Below are 16,921 nucleotides of genomic sequence, written 5' to 3' on the forward strand. Positions count from 1 at the left end.
TTTTTCCAACATCCTAAATTATGACGTTTTTGCCCTTTTTTGGCCTTTGTTTCCACTTTGTATCCTATGACGCGTCTATACAAGCTATAATAAGTAGTTTTTAGCCATTTTTGGGACATGTCAAAATTTGAAATTTTTGCCATAGTATAGTATGCGATTTTTCGTCATGTTTTCAACATGCTAAATTATGACATTTTTGCCCATTTTTGGCCTTTGTTTCCACTTTGTATACTATGACGCATCTATACAAGCCACAATATGTCCTTTCAAGCCATTTTTGAGACATGTCAAAATTAGAAAATTTTGCCATAGTATAGTATGCGATTTTTCGTCATTTTTTCAACATGCTAAATTATGACGTTGTTGTCCTTTTTTGGCCATTGTTTCCACTTTGTATGCTATGACGCGTCTATACAAGCTATAATAAGTAGTTTTTAGCCATTTTTGGGACATGTCAAAATTTGACATTTTTGTCATAGTATAGTATGCGATTTTTTGTCATTTTTTCGACATGTTATATTATGATGTTTTTGCCCTTTTTTGGCCGTTGTTTCCACTTTGTATGTTATTACGTGTCTCTACAAGCCATAATATATCATTCCCAGCCATTTTTGGGACATGTCAAAATTAGAAATTTTTGCCATAGTATAATATGCGATTTTTCGTAATGTTTTCAACATGCTAAATTATGACATTTTTGTCCTTTTTTGGCAATTGTTTCCACTTTGTATACTATGACACATCTGTACAAGTCATGATAAGTAGTTTTTAGCCATTTTTGGGACATGTCAAAATTTGACATTTTTGCCATAGTATAGTATGTGATTTTTTGTCATTTTTTCAACATGCTAAATTATGACGTTTTTGTCCTTTTTTGGCCATTGTTTCCACTTTGTATGCTATGACGCATCTATACAAGCTATAATAAGTTGTTTTTAGCCATTTTTGGGACATGTCAAAATTTGACATTTTTGCCATAGTATAGTATGCGATTTTTTGTCATTTTTTCAACATGCTAAATTATGACGTTTTTGTCCTTTTTTGGCCATTGTTTCCACTTTGTATACTATGACACGTCTATACAAGCTATAATAAGTAGTTTTTAGCCATTTTTGTGACATGTCAAAATTTGACATTTTTGCCATAGTATAGTATGCGATTTTTCGTCATGTGTTCAACATGCTAAATTATGATGTTTTTGCCCTTTTTTGGCCTTTGTTTCCACTTTGTATGTTATTACGTGTCTCTACAAGCCATAATATATCATTCCCAGCCATTTTTGGGACATGTCAAAATTAGAAATTTTTGCCATAGTATAATATGCGATTTTTCGTAATGTTTTCAACATGCTAAATTATGACATTTTTGTCCTTTTTTGGCAATTGTTTCCACTTTGTATACTATGACACATCTGTACAAGTCATGATAAGTAGTTTTTAGCCATTTTTGGGACATGTCAAAATTTGACATTTTTGCCATAGTATAGTATGCGATTTTTCGTCAGTTTTTCAACATCCTAAATTATGATGTTTTTGCCCTTTTTTGGCCTTTGTTTCCACTTTGTATACTATGACGCGTCTATACAAGTTATAATAAGTAGTTTTTAGCCATTTTTGGGACATGTCAAAATTTGACATTTTTGCCATAGTATAGTATGTGATTTTTTGTCATTTTTTCAACATGCTAAATTATGATGTTTTTGCCCTTTTTTGGCTGTTGTTTCCACTTTGTATGTTATTACAGGTCCTTACAAGCCATAATATGTCCTTTACAGCCATTTTTGGGACATGTCAAAATTTGAAATTTTTGCCATAGTATAGTATGCGATTTTTCGTCATTTTTTAAACATGCTAAATTATGACGTTTTTGTCCTTTTTTGGCCATTGTTTCCACTTTGTATGCTATGACGCATCTATACAAGCTATAATAAGTAGTTTTTAGCCATTTTTGGGACATGTCAAAATTTGACATTTTTGCCATAGTATAGTATGCGATCTTTTGTCATTTTTTCAACATGCTAAATTATGACGTTTTTGCCCTTTTTTGGCCTTTGTTTCCACTTTGTATGTTATTACGTGTCTCTACAAGCCATAATATATCATTCCCAGCCATTTTTGGGACATGTCAAAATTAGAAATTTTTGCCATAGTATAATATGCGATTTTTCGTAATGTTTTCAACATGCTAAATTATGACATTTTTGTCCTTTTTTGGCAATTGTTTCCACTTTGTATACTATGACACATCTGTACAAGTCATGATAAGTAGTTTTTAGCCATTTTTGGGACATGTCAAAATTTGACATTTTTGCCATAGTATAGTATGTGATTTTTTGTCATTTTTTCAACATGCTAAATTATGACGTTTTTGTCCTTTTTTGGCCATTGTTTCCACTTTGTATGCTATGACGCATTGATACAAGCTATAATAAGTTGTTTTTAGCCATTTTTGGGACATGTCAAAATTTGACATTTTTGCCATAGTATAGTATAATTTTTTTCGTCATGTTTTCAACATGCTAAATTATGATGTTTTTGCCCTTTTTTGGCCTATGTTTCCACTTTGTATGTTATTACGTGTCTCTACAAGCCATAATATATCATTCCCAGCCATTTTTGGGACATGTCAAAATTAGAAATTTTTGCCATAGTATAATATGCGATTTTTCGTCATTTTTTCAACATGCTAAATTATGACGTTGTTGTCCTTTTTTGGCCATTGTTTCCACTTTGTATGCTATGACGCGTCTATACAAGCTATAATAAGTAGTTTTTAGCCATTTTTGGGACATGTCAAAATTTGACATTTTTGCCATAGTATAGTATGCGATTTTTCGTCATTTTTTCAACATGCTAAATTATGACGTTTTTGTCCTTTTTTGGCCATTGTTTCCACTTTGTATGCTATGACGCATATATACAAGCTATAATAAGTTGTTTTTAGCCATTTTTGGGACATGTCAAAATTTGACATTTTTGCCATAGTATAGTATGCGATTTTTCGTCATTTTTTCAACATGCTAAATTATGACGTTTTGTCCGTTTTTGGCCATTCTTTCCACTTTGTATGCTATGACGCGTCTATACAAGCTATAATAAGTAGTTTTTAGCCATTTTTGGGACATGTCAAAATTTGACATTTTTGCCATAGTATAGTATGCGATTTTTCGTCATTTTTTCAACATGCTAAATTATGATGTTTTTGTCCTTTTTTGGCCATTGTTTCCACTTTGTATGTTATTACGTGTCTCTACAAGCCATAATATGTCATTTCCAGCCATTTTTGGGACATGTCAAAATTTGACATTTTTGCCATAGTATAGTATGCGATTTTTCGTCATGTTTTCAACATGCTAAATTATGACATTTTGTCCTTTTGGCCATTGTTTCCACTTTGTATACTATGACACATCTATACAAGCTATAATAAGTAGTTTTAGCCATTTTTGGGACATGTCAAAATTTGACATTTTTGCCATAGTATAGTATGCGATTTTTCGTCATTTTTTCAACATGCTAAATTATGACGTTTTTGTCCTTTTTTGGCCATTGTTTCCACTTTGTATGCTATGACGCATATATACAAGCTATAATAAGTTGTTTTTAGCCATTTTTGGGACATGTCAAAATTTGACATTTTTGCCATAGTATAGTATGCGATTTTTCGTCATTTTTTCAACATGCTAAATTATGACGTTTTTGTCCTTTTTTGGCCATTGTTTCCACTTTGTATGCTATGACGCATCTATACAAGCTATAATAAGTAGTTTTTAGCCATTTTTGGGACATGTCAAAATTTGACATTTTTGCCATAGTATAGTATGCGATTTTTCGTCATTTTTTCAACATGCTAAATTATGACGTTTTTGTCCTTTTTTGGCCATTGTTTCCACTTTGTATGTTATTACGTGTCTCTACAAGCCATAATATGTCATTTCAGCCATTTTGGGACATGTCAAATTTGACATTTTTGCCATAGTATAGTATGCGATTTTTCGTCATTTTTTCAACATGCTAAATTATGATGTTTTGTCCTTTTTGGCCATTGTTTCCACTTTGTATACTATGACACATCTATACAAGCTATAATAAGTAGTTTTTAGCCATTTTTGGGACATGTCAAAATTTGACATTTTTGCCATAGTATAGTATGCGATCTTTCGTCATTTTTTCAACATGCTAAATTATGACGTTTTTGTCTTTTTTTGGCCATTGTTTCCACTTTGTATACTATGCCGCGTCTATACAAGCTAAAATAACTTGTTTTTAGCCATTTTTAGGACATGTCAAAATTTGACATTTTTGCCATAGTATAGTATGCGATTTTTCGTCATTTTTTCAACATGCTAAATTATGACGTTTTTGTCCTTTTTTGGCCATTGTTTCCACTTTGTATGTTATTACGTGTCTCTACAAGCCATAATATGTCATTTCCAGCCATTTTTGGGACATGTCAAAATTTGACATTTTTGCCATAGTATAGTATGCGATTTTTCGTCATTTTTTCAACATGCTAAAGTATGACGTTGTTATCCTTTTTGGCCATTGTTTCCACTTTGTATGCTATGACGCATCTATACAAGCTATAATAAGTAGTTTTTAGCCATTTTTGGGACATGTCAAAATTTGACATTTTTGCCATAGTATAGTATGCGATTTTTTGTCATTTTTTCAACATGCTAAATTATGATGTTTTTGCCCTTTTTGGCCATTGTTTCCACTTTGTATGTTATTACGTGTCTCTACAAGCCATAATATGTCATTTTAGCCATTTTTGGGACATGTCAAAATTTGACATTTTGCCATAGTATAGTATGCGATTTTTTCGTCATTTTTCAACATGCTAAATTATGACGTTTTTGTCCTTTTTTGGCCATTGTTTCCACTTTGTATACTATGACACGTCTATACAAGCTATAATAAGTAGTTTTTAGCCATTTTTGTGACATGTCAAAATTTGACATTTTTGCCATAGTATAGTATGTGATTTTTGTCATTTTTCAACATGCTAAATTATGACGTTTTGTCCTTTTTGGCCATTGTTTCCACTTTGTATGCTATGACGCATCTATACAAGCTATAATAAGTAGTTTTTAGCCATTTTTGGGACATGTCAAAATTTGACTTTTTTGCCATAGTATAGTATGCGATTTTTCGTCATTTTTCAACATGCTAAATTATGATGTTTTTGTCCTTTTTGGCCATTGTTTCCACTTTGTATGCTATTACGTGTCTCTACAAGCTATAATATATCATTTCCTTTTGGGACATGTCAAAATTTGAAATTTTGCCATAGTATAGTATGCGATTTTTCGTCATTTTTCAACATGCTAAATTATGACGTTTTTGTCCTTTTTGGCCATTGTTTCCACTTTGTATGCTATGAGATCTATACAAGCTATAATAAGTAGTTTTTAGCCATTTTTGGGACATGTCAAAATTTGACATTTTTGCCATAGTATAGTATGCGATTTTTCGTCATTTTTCAACATGCTAAATTATGACGTTTTGTCCTTTTTGGCCATTGTTTCCACTTTGTATGCTATGACGCATCTATACAAGCTATAATAAGTTGTTTTAGCCATTTTTGGGACATGTCAAAATTTGACATTTTTGCCATAGTATAGTATGCGATTTTTCGTCATTTTTTCAACATGCTAAATTATGACGTTTTGTCCTTTTTGGCCATTGTTTCCACTTTGTATGCTATGACGCATCTATACAAGCTATAATAAGTTGTTTTAATATTTTTGGGACATGTCAAAATTTGACATTTTGCCATAGTATAGTATGCGATTTTTCGTCATGTTTTCAACATGCTAAATTATCACGTTTTTGGCCTTCTTTGGCCTTTTTTTCCACTTTGTACACTATGACGCGTCTATACAAGCTATAATATGTCATTTAAGCCATTTTTGGGACATGTCAAAATTTGAAATTTTGCCATAGTATAGTATGCGATTTTTCGTCATTTTTTCAACATGCTAAATTATGACATTTTGTCCTTTTTGGCCATTGTTTCCACTTTGTATGCTATGACACATCTATACAAGCTATAATAAGTTGTTTTTAGCCATTTTTGGGACATGTCAAAATTTGACATTTTGCCATAGTATAGTATGCGATTTTTCGTCATTTTTCAACATGCTAAATTATGACGTTTTTGTCCTTTTTGGCCATTGTTTCCACTTTGTATGCTATGACGCATATATACAAGCTATAATAAGTTGTTTTTAGCCATTTTGGGACATGTCAAAATTTGACATTTTTGCCATAGTATAGTATGTGATTTTTGTCATTTTTCAACATGCTAAATTATGATGTTTTTGTCCTTTTTTGGCCATTGTTTCCACTTTGTATGTTATTACAGGTCTATACAAGCTATAATATGTCCTTTACAGCCATTTTTGGGACATGTCAAAATTTGAAATTTTTGCCATAGTATAGTATGCGATTTTTCGTCATTTTTTAAACATGCTAAATTATGACGTTTTTGTCCTTTTTTGGCCATTGTTTCCACTTTGTATGCTATGACGCATCTATACAAGCTATAATAAGTAGTTTTTAGCCATTTTTGGGACATGTCAAAATTTGACATTTTTGCCATAGTATAGTATGCGATCTTTTGTCATTTTTTCAACATGCTAAATTATGATGTTTTTGTCCTTTTTGGCCATTGTTTCCACTTTGTATGTTATTACGTGTCTCTACAAGCTATAATATATCATTTTAGCCATTTTTGGGACATGTCAAAATTTGAAATTTTGCCATAGTATAGTATGCGATTTTTCGTCATGTTTTCAACATGCTAAATTATGACATTTTGTCCTTTTTGGCCATTGTTTCCACTTTGTATACTATGACACATCTATACAAGTCATAATAAGTAGTTTTTAGCCATTTTTGGGACATGTCAAAATTTGACATTTTTGCCATAGTATAGTATGTGATTTTTGTCATTTTTTCAACATGCTAAATTATGACGTTTTGTCCTTTTTTGGCCATTGTTTCCACTTTGTATGCTATGACGCATTGATACAAGCTATAATAAGTTGTTTTTAGCCATTTTTGGGACATGTCAAAATTTGACATTTTTGCCATAGTATAGTATGCGATTTTTCGTCATGTGTTCAACATGCTAAATTATGATGTTTTTGCCCTTTTTTGGCCTATGTTTCCACTTTGTATGTTATTACGTGTCTCTACAAGCCATAATATATCATTTTTAGCCATTTTTGGGACATGTCAAAATTTGAACTTTTTGCCATAGTATAGTATGCGATTTTTCGTCATTTTTCAACATGCTAAATTATGACGTTTTTGTCCTTTTTGGCCATTGTTTCCACTTTGTATGCTATGACGCGTCTATACAAGCTATAATAAGTAGTTTTAGCCATTTTGGGACATGTCAAAATTTGACATTTTTGCCATAGTATAGTATGCGATTTTTGTCATTTTTCAACATGCTAAATTATGACGTTTTGTCCTTTTTGGCCATTGTTTCCACTTTGTATGCTATGACGCATCTATACAAGCTATAATAAGTAGTTTTTAGCCATTTTTAGGACATGTCAAAATTTGACATTTTTGCCATAGTATAGTATGCGATTTTTCGTCATTTTTTCAACATGCTAAATTATGATGTTTTTGCCCTTTTTTGGCAGTTGTTTCCACTTTGTATGCTATGGCGCATCGATACAAGGTTTAATAAGTTGTTTTTAGCCATTTTTGGGACATGTCAAAATTAGAAATTTTTGCCATAGTATAATATGCGATTTTTCGTCATTTTTTCAACATGCTAAATTATGACGTTGTTGTCCTTTTTTGGCCATTGTTTCCACTTTGTATGCTATGACGCGTCTATACAAGCTATAATAAGTTGTTTTTAGCCATTTTTGGGACATGTCAAAATTTGACATTTTTGCCATAGTATAGTATGCGATTTTTCGTCATGTGTTCAACATGCTAAATTATGACGTTTTTGTCCTTTTTTGGCCATTGTTTCCACTTTGTATGCTATGACGCATCGATACAAGCTATAATAAGTTGTTTTTAGCCATTTTTAGGACATGTCAAAATTTGACATTTTTGCCATAGTATAGTATGCGGTTTTTCGTCATTTTTTCAACATGCTAAATTATGACGTTTTTGCCCTTTTTTGGCAGTTGTTTCCACTTTGTATGCTATGGCGCATCGATACAAGGTTTAATAAGTTGTTTTTAGCCATTTTTGGGACATGTCAAAATTTGAAATTTTTGCCATAGTATAGTATGCGATTTTTCGTCAGTTTTTCAACATCCTAAATTATGACGTTTTTGCCCTTTTTTGGCCTTTGTTTCCACTTTGTATACTATGACACGTCTATACAAGCTATAATAAGTAGTTTTTAGCCATTTTTGTGACATGTCAAAATTTGACATTTTTGCCATAGTATAGTATGCGATTTTTCGTCATGTTTTCAACATGCTAAATTATGATGTTTTTGCCCTTTTTTGGTCGTTGTTTCCACTTTGTATGCTATGACGCATCGATACAAGCTTTAATAAGTTGTTTTTAGCCATTTTTAGGACATGTCAAAATTTGACAATTTTGCCATACCATCGTATACAATTTTTCTACCGGTCAGCTTCCTCCTGGATCCTTTGAACTGCACAGAAGTGACTGAAATGTAACATTTTTCTTTCAGCCAGCAAACCAAAAAACTCCTCCATTACTCCTGGATTGGCAAGTAACATCAGGGCAACAGCATGAAGACATAAATACAGGCTGGGCAAGATTGTTTGCTTTGTTTTTTGTCATATCATGTGTAACATGTATTAATGTTAATGCTATCGAATGAGTCGTTGTTCTGATCTCTTTGTTTCTGGGTTATTGGTTTGTCTCTCTCGCTGTCTCTCTCTCTCATGCAAACACACACACAGGAACACTATATCTATATCTATAGGTGTATATAAACTTGTATATATTAGCAGTTAGGATATGTTGTGTGTTTTGTTTAACGTTGCTTTAATTTTTAAATAAATGTTTTTGGAATCATATTTGCTGTCTGATTAATTTTGTACGTTTTTGCCTGTTTTTGGCCATTCTTTCCACTTTGTATGCTATGACGCGTCTATACGAGCTATAATAAGTAGTTTTTAGCCATTTTTGGGACATGTCGAAATTTGAAATTTTTGCCATACTATAGTATGCGATTTTTGGCCATTTTTTCAACATGCTAAATTATGACGTTTTGTCCGTTTTTGGCCATTCTTTCCACTTTGTATGCTATGACGCGTCTATACAAGCTATAATAAGTAGTTTTTTGCCATTTTTGGGACATGTCAAAATGTGACATTTTTGCCATAGTATAGTATGCGATTTTTCGTCATTTTTTCAACATGCTAAATTATGACGTTTTTGTCCTTTTTTGGCCATTGTTTCCACTTTGTATGCTATGACGCGTCTATACAAGCTATAATAAGTTGTTTTTAGCCATTTTTAGGACATGTCAAAATTTGACATTTTTGCCATAGTATAGTATGCGATTTTTCGTCATTTTTTCAACATGCTAAATTATGACGTTTTTGTCCTTTTTTGGCCATTGTTTCCACTTTGTATGCTATGACGCATATATACAAGCTATAATAAGTTGTTTTTAGCCATTTTTGGGACATGTCAAAATTTGACATTTTTGCCATAGTATAGTATGCGATTTTTCGTCATTTTTTCAACATGCTAAATTATGACGTTTTTGTCCTTTTTTGGCCATTGTTTCCACTTTGTATGTTATTACGTGTCTCTACAAGCCATAATATGTCATTTCCAGCCATTTTTGGGACATGTCAAAATTTGACATTTTTGCCATAGTATAGTATGCGATTTTTGGCCATTTTTTCAACATGCTAAATTATGACGTTTTTGTCCTTTTTTGGCCATTGTTTCCACTTTGTATGCTATGACGCGTCTATAAAAGCTATAATAAGTTGTTTTTAGCCATTTTTAGGACATGTCAAAATTTGACATTTTTGCCATAGTATAGTATGCGATTTTTCGTCATTTTTTCAACATGCTAAATTATGACGTTTTTGTCCTGTTTTGGCCATTGTTTCCGCTTTGAATGCTATGACACATCGATACAAGCTATAATAAGTTGTTTTTAGCCATTTTTGGGACATGTCAAAATTTGACATTTTTGCCATAGTATAGTATGCGATTTTTCGTCATTTTTTCAACATGCTAAATTATGACGTTTTTGTCCTTTTTTGGCCATTGTTTCCACTTTGTATACTATGACGCGTCTATACAAGCTATAATAAGTAGTTTTTAGCCATTTTTGGGTCATGTCAAAATTTGACATTTTTGCCATAGTATAGTATGCGATTTTTCGTCATTTTTTCAACATGCTAAATTATGATGTTTTTGTCCTTTTTTGGCCATTGTTTCCACTTTGTATGTTATTACGTGTCTCTACAAGCCATAATATGTCATTTCCAGCCATTTTTGGGACATGTCAAAATTTGACATTTTTGCCATAGTATAGTATGCGATCTTTCGTCATTTTTTCAACATGCTAAATTATGACGTTTTTGTCTTTTTTTGGCCATTGTTTCCAGTTTGTATACTATGACGCGTCTATACAAGCTATAATAAGTCATTTTTAGCCATTTTTAGGACATGTCAAAATTTGACATTTTTGCCATAGTATAGTATGCGATTTTTCGTCATTTTTTCAACATGCTAAATTATGACGTTTTTGTCCTTTTTTGGCCATTGTTTCCACTTTGTATGCTATGACGCATATATACAAGCTATAATAAGTTGTTTCCAGCCATTTTTGGGACATGTCAAAATTTGACATTTTTGCCATAGTATAGTATGCGATTTTTCGTCATTTTTTCAACATGCTAAATTATGACGTTTTTGTCCTTTTTTGGCCATTGTTTCCATTGTTTCAACTTTGTATGTTATTACGTGTCTCTACAAGCCATAATATGTCATTTCCAGCCATTTTTGGGACATGTCAAAATTTGACATTTTTGCCATAGTATAGTATGCGATTTTTCGTCATTTTTTCAACATGCTAAATTATGACGTTTTTGTCCTTTTTTGGCCATTGTTTCCACTTTGTATGCTATGACGCATATATACAAGCTATAATAAGTTGTTTTTAGCCATTTTTGGGACATGTCAAAATTTGACATTTTTGCCATAGTATAGTATGCGATTTTTCGTCATTTTTTCAACATGCTAAATTATGATGTTTTTGCCCTTTTTTGGCCATTGTTTCCACTTTGTATGTCATTACGTGTCTCTACAAGCCATAATATGTCATTTCCAGCCATTTTTGGGACATGTCAAAATTTGGCATTTTTGCCATAGTATAGTATGCGATTTTTCGTCATTTTTTCAACATGCTAAATTATGACGTTTTTGTCCTGTTTTGGCCATTGTTTCCACTTTGTATGCTATGACGCATATATAGAAGCTATAATAAGTAGTTTTTAGCCATTTTTGGGTCATGTCAAAATTTGAAATTTTTGCCATAGTATAGTATGCGATTTTTCGTCATTTTTTCAACATGCTAAATTATGATGTTTTTGTCCTTTTTTGGCCATTGTTTCCACTTTGTATGTTATTACGTGTCTCTACAAGCCATAATATGTCATTTCCAGCCATTTTTGGGACATGTCAAAATTTGACATTTTTGCCATAGTATAGTATGCGATCTTTCGTCATTTTTTCAACATGCTAAATTATGACGTTTTTGTCCTTTTTTGGCCATTGTTTCCACTTTGTATACTATGCCGCGTCTATACAAGCTATAATAAGTCGTTTTTAGCCATTTTTGGGACATGTCAAAATTTGACATTTTTGCCATAGTATAGTATGCGATTTTTCGTCATTTTTTCAACATGCTAAATTATGACGTTTTTGTCCTTTTTTGGCCATTGTTTCCACTTTGTATGCTATGACGCATTGATACAAGCTATAATAAGTTGTTTTTAGCCATTTTTGGGACATGTCAAAATTTGACATTTTTGCCATAGTATAGTATGCGATTTTTCGTCATTTTTTCAACATGCTAAATTATGACGTTTTTGTCCTTTTTTGGCCATTGTTTCCACTTTGTATACTATGCCGCGTCTATACAAGCTATAATAAGTCGTTTTTAGCCATTTTTGGGACATGTCAAAATTTGACATTTTTGCCATAGTATAGTATGCGATTTTTCGTCATTTTTTCAACATCCTAAATTATGACGTTTTTGCCCTTATTTGGCCTTTGTTTCCACTTTGTATACTATGACGCATTGATACAAGCTATAATAAGTCGTTTTAGCCATTTTTGGGACATGTCAAAATTTGACATTTTGCCATAGTATAGTATCACGATCTTTTCGTCATTTTTTCAACATGCTAAATTATGACGTTTTTGTCCTTTTTTGGCCATTGTTTCCACTTTGTATGCTATGACGCATTGATACAAGCTATAATAAGTTGTTTTTAGCCATTTTTGGGACATGTCAAAATTTGACATTTTTGCCATAGTATAGTATGCGATTTTTCGTCATTTTTTCAACATGCTAAATTATGACGTTTTTGTCCTTTTTTGGCCATTGTTTCCACTTTGTATGCTATGACGCATATATACAAGCTATAATATGTCATTTCCAGCCATTTTTGGGACATGTCAAAATTTGGCATTTTTGCCATAGTATAGTATGCGATTTTTCGTCATTTTTTCAACATGCTAAATTATGACGTTTTTGTCCTTTTTTGGCCATTGTTTCCACTTTGTATGCTATGACGCATTGATACAAGCTATAATAAGTTGTTTTTAGCCATTTTTGGGACATGTCAAAATTTGACATTTTTGCCATAGTATAGTATGCGATTTTTCGTCATTTTTCAACATGCTAAATTATGACGCTTTTGTCCTTTTTGGCCATTGTTTCCACTTTGTATGCTATGACGCATCTCTACAAGCTATAATAAGTCATTTTAGCCATTTTTGGGACATGTCAAAATTTGACATTTTTGCCATAGTATAGTATGCGATTTTTCGTCATTTTTTCAACATCCTAAATTATGACGTTTTTGCCCTTTTTTGGCCTTTGTTTCCACTTTGTATACTATGCCGCGTCTATACAAGCTATAATAAGTCGTTTTTAGCCATTTTTGGGACATGTCAAAATTTGACATTTTTGCCATAGTATAGTATGCGATTTTTCGTCATTTTTTCAACATGCTAAATTATGACGTTTTTGTCCTTTTTTGGCCATTGTTTCCACTTTGTATGCTATGACGCATATATACAAGCTATAATAAGTAGTTTTTAGCCATTTTTGGGACATGTCAAAATTTGACATTTTTGCCATAGTATAGTATGCGATTTTTCGTCATTTTTTCAACATGCTAAATTATGACGTTTTTGTCCTTTTTTGGCCATTGTTTCCACTTTGTATGCTATGACGCATTGATACAAGCTATAATAAGTTGTTTTTAGCCATTTTTGGGACATGTCAAAATTTGACATTTTTGCCATAGTATAGTATGCGATTTTTCGTCATTTTTTCAACATGCTAAATTATGACGTTTTGTCCTTTTGGCCATTGTTTCCACTTTGTATGCTATGACGCATATATACAAGCTATAATAAGTTGTTTTTAGCCATTTTGGGACATGTCAAAATTTGACATTTTTGCCATAGTATAGTATGCGATTTTTCGTCATTTTTTCAACATGCTAAATTATGACGTTTTGTCCTTTTTGGCCATTGTTTCCACTTTGTATGCTATGACGCATTGATACAAGCTATAATAAGTTGTTTTAGCCATTTTTGGGACATGTCAAAATTTGACATTTTGCCATAGTATAGTATGCGATTTTTCGTCATTTTTCAACATGCTAAATTATGACGTTTTGTCCTTTTTGGCCATTGTTTCCACTTTGTATGCTATGACGCATTGATACAAGCTATAATAAGTTGTTTTTAGCCATTTTTGGGACATGTCAAAATTTGACATTTTTGCCATAGTATAGTATGCGATTTTTCGTCATTTTTTCAACATGCTAAATTATGACGTTTTTGTCCTTTTTTGGCCATTGTTTCCACTTTGTATGCTATGACGCATATATACAAGCTATAATAAGTTGTTTTTAGCCATTTTTGGGACATGTCAAAATTTGACATTTTTGCCATAGTATAGTATGCGATTTTTCGTCATTTTTTCAACATGCTAAATTATGACGTTTTTGTCCTTTTTTGGCCATTGTTTCCACTTTGTATACTATGACGCATCGATACAAGCTATAATAAGTAGTTTTTAGCCATTTTTGGGACATGTCAAAATTTGACATTTTTGCCATAGTATAGTATGCGATTTTTCGTCATTTTTTCAACATGCTAAATTATGACGTTTTGTCCTTTTTTGGCCATTGTTTCCACTTTGTATGCTATGACGCATTGATACAAGCTATAATAAGTAGTTTTAGCCATTTTTGGGACATGTCAAAATTTGACATTTTTGCCATAGTATAGTATGCGATTTTTCATTCATTTTTCAACATGCTAAATTATGACGTTTTTGTCCTTTTTTGGCCATTGTTTCCGCTTTGAATGCTATGACGCATCGATACAAGCTATAATAAGTAGTTTTTAGCCATTTTTAGGACATGTCAAAATTTGACATTTTTGCCATAGTATAGTATGCGATTTTCGTCATTTTTCAACATGCTAAATTATGACGTTTTGTCCTTTTTGGCCATTGTTTCCACTTTGTATGCTATGACGCATTGATACAAGCTATAATAAGTTGTTTTTAGCCATTTTTGGGACATGTCAAAATTTGACATTTTTGCCATAGTATAGTATGCGATTTTTCGTCATTTTTTCAACATGCTAAATTATGACGTTTTTGTCCTTTTTTGGCCATTGTTTCCACTTTGTATGCTATGACGCGTCTATACAAGCTAAAATAACTTGTTTTTAGCCATTTTTAGGACATGTCAAAATTTGACATTTTTGCCATAGTATAGTATGCGATTTTTCGTCATTTTTCAACATGCTAAATTATGACGCTTTTGTCCTTTTTGGCCGTTGTTTCCACTTTGTATGCTATGACGCATTGATACAAGCTATAATAAGTTGTTTTTAGCCATTTTTGGGACATGTCAAAATTTGACATTTTTGCCATAGTATAGTATGCGATTTTTCGTCATTTTTTCAACATGCTAAATTATGACGTTTTTGTCCTTTTTTGGCCATTGTTTCCACTTTGTATGCTATGACGCGTCTATACAAGCTATAATAAGTAGTTTTTAGCCTTTTTTGGGACATGTCAAAATTTGACATTTTGCCATAGTATAGTATGCGATTTTTCGTCATTTTTTCAACATGCTAAATTATGATCGCTTTTGTCCTTTTTTGGCCATTGTTTCCACTTTGTATGCTATGACGCATTGATACAAGCTATAATAAGTTGTTTTTAGCCATTTTTGGGACATGTCAAAATTTGACATTTTTGCCATAGTATAGTATGCGATTTTTCGTCATTTTTTTCAACATGCTAAATTATGACGTTTTGTCCTTTTTGGCCATTGTTTCCACTTTGTATGCTATGACGTCTATACAAGCTATAATAAGTAGTTTTTAGCCATTTTTGGGACATGTCAAAATTTGACATTTTTGCCATAGTATAGTATGCGATTTTTCGTCATTTTTCAACATGCTAAATTATGACGTTTTTGTCCTTTTTTGGCCATTGTTTCCACTTTGTATGCTATGACGCATTGATACAAGCTATAATAAGTAGTTTTTAGCCATTTTTGGGACATGTCAAAATTTGACATTTTTGCCATAGTATAGTATGCGATTTTTCGTCATTTTTTCAACATGCTAAATTATGACGTTTTTGTCCTTTTTTGGCCATTGTTTCCACTTTGTATGCTATGACGCATTGATACAAGCTATAATAAGTTGTTTTAGCCATTTTTGGGACATGTCAAAATTTGACATTTTTGCCATAGTATAGTATGCGATTTTTCGTCATTTTTCAACATGCTAAATTATGATTGTTTTGTCTTTTGTTGGCCATTGTTTCCACTTTGTATGCTATGACGCATTGATACAAGCTATAATAAGTAGTTTTAGCCATTTTTGGGACATGTCAAAATTTGACATTTTTGCCATAGTATAGTATGCGATTTTTCGTCATTTTTTCAACATGCTAAATTATGACGTTTTTGTCCTTTTTTGGCCATTGTTTCCACTTTGTATGCTATGACGCATTGATACAAGCTATAATAAGTTGTTTTAGCCATTTTTGGGACATGTCAAAATTTGGCATTTTTGCCATAGTATAGTATCACGATTTTTCGTCATTTTTTCAACATGCTAAATTATGACGTTTTGTCCTTTTTTGGCCATTGTTTCCACTTTGTATGCTATGACGCATTGATACAAGCTATAATAAGTTGTTTTTAGCCATTTTTGGGACATGTCAAAATTTGACATTTTTGCCATAGTATAGTATGCGATTTTTTTCATTTTTCAACATGCTAAATTATGACGTTTTGTCCTTTTTTGGCCATTGTTTCCACTTTGTATGCTATGACGCATATATACAAGCTATAATAAGTAGTTTTAGCCATTTTGGGACATGTCAAAATTTGACATTTTTGCCATAGTATAGTATGCGATTTTTCGTCATTTTTTCAACATGCTAAATTATGACGTTTTTGTCCTGTTTTGGCCATTGTTTCCACTTTGTATGCTATGACGCATATATAGAAGCTATAATAAGTAGTTTTTAGCCATTTTTGGGTCATGTCAAAATTTGACATTTTTGCCATAGTATAGTATGCGATTTTTCGTCATTTTTTCAACATGCTAAATTATGACGTTTTTGTCCTTTTTTGGCCATTGTTTCCACTTTGTAT

At 32.0% G+C, this 16,921-nt stretch overlaps 2 protein-coding genes across 6 annotated transcripts in view; one reads left to right on the forward strand and one right to left on the reverse strand.

The window, feature by feature from the left end:
- ttc38 (tetratricopeptide repeat domain 38) overlaps positions 1 to 9,037 on the forward strand; it is a 66,894-nt gene extending 57,857 nt beyond the window's left edge. For both annotated transcript variants that reach the window (XR_015776987.1, XR_015776989.1), the window contains one exon: positions 8,686 to 9,037. The gene's annotated coding sequence lies outside the window, so the exon portion shown is untranslated. The remainder of the gene's footprint in view (positions 1 to 8,685) is intronic.
- Positions 1 to 16,921, reverse strand: part of tspan9a (tetraspanin 9a) — a 232,274-nt gene that overhangs the window by 14,070 nt on the left and 201,283 nt on the right. The window lies entirely within an intron of this gene.

The sequence above is a fragment of the Plectropomus leopardus genome, chromosome 7 (genome assembly GCF_026936395.1).
Source record: "Plectropomus leopardus strain MGB_pleo_1.0 chromosome 7, ASM2693639v1, whole genome shotgun sequence".
NCBI lineage: Eukaryota > Metazoa > Chordata > Actinopteri > Perciformes > Serranidae > Plectropomus > Plectropomus leopardus.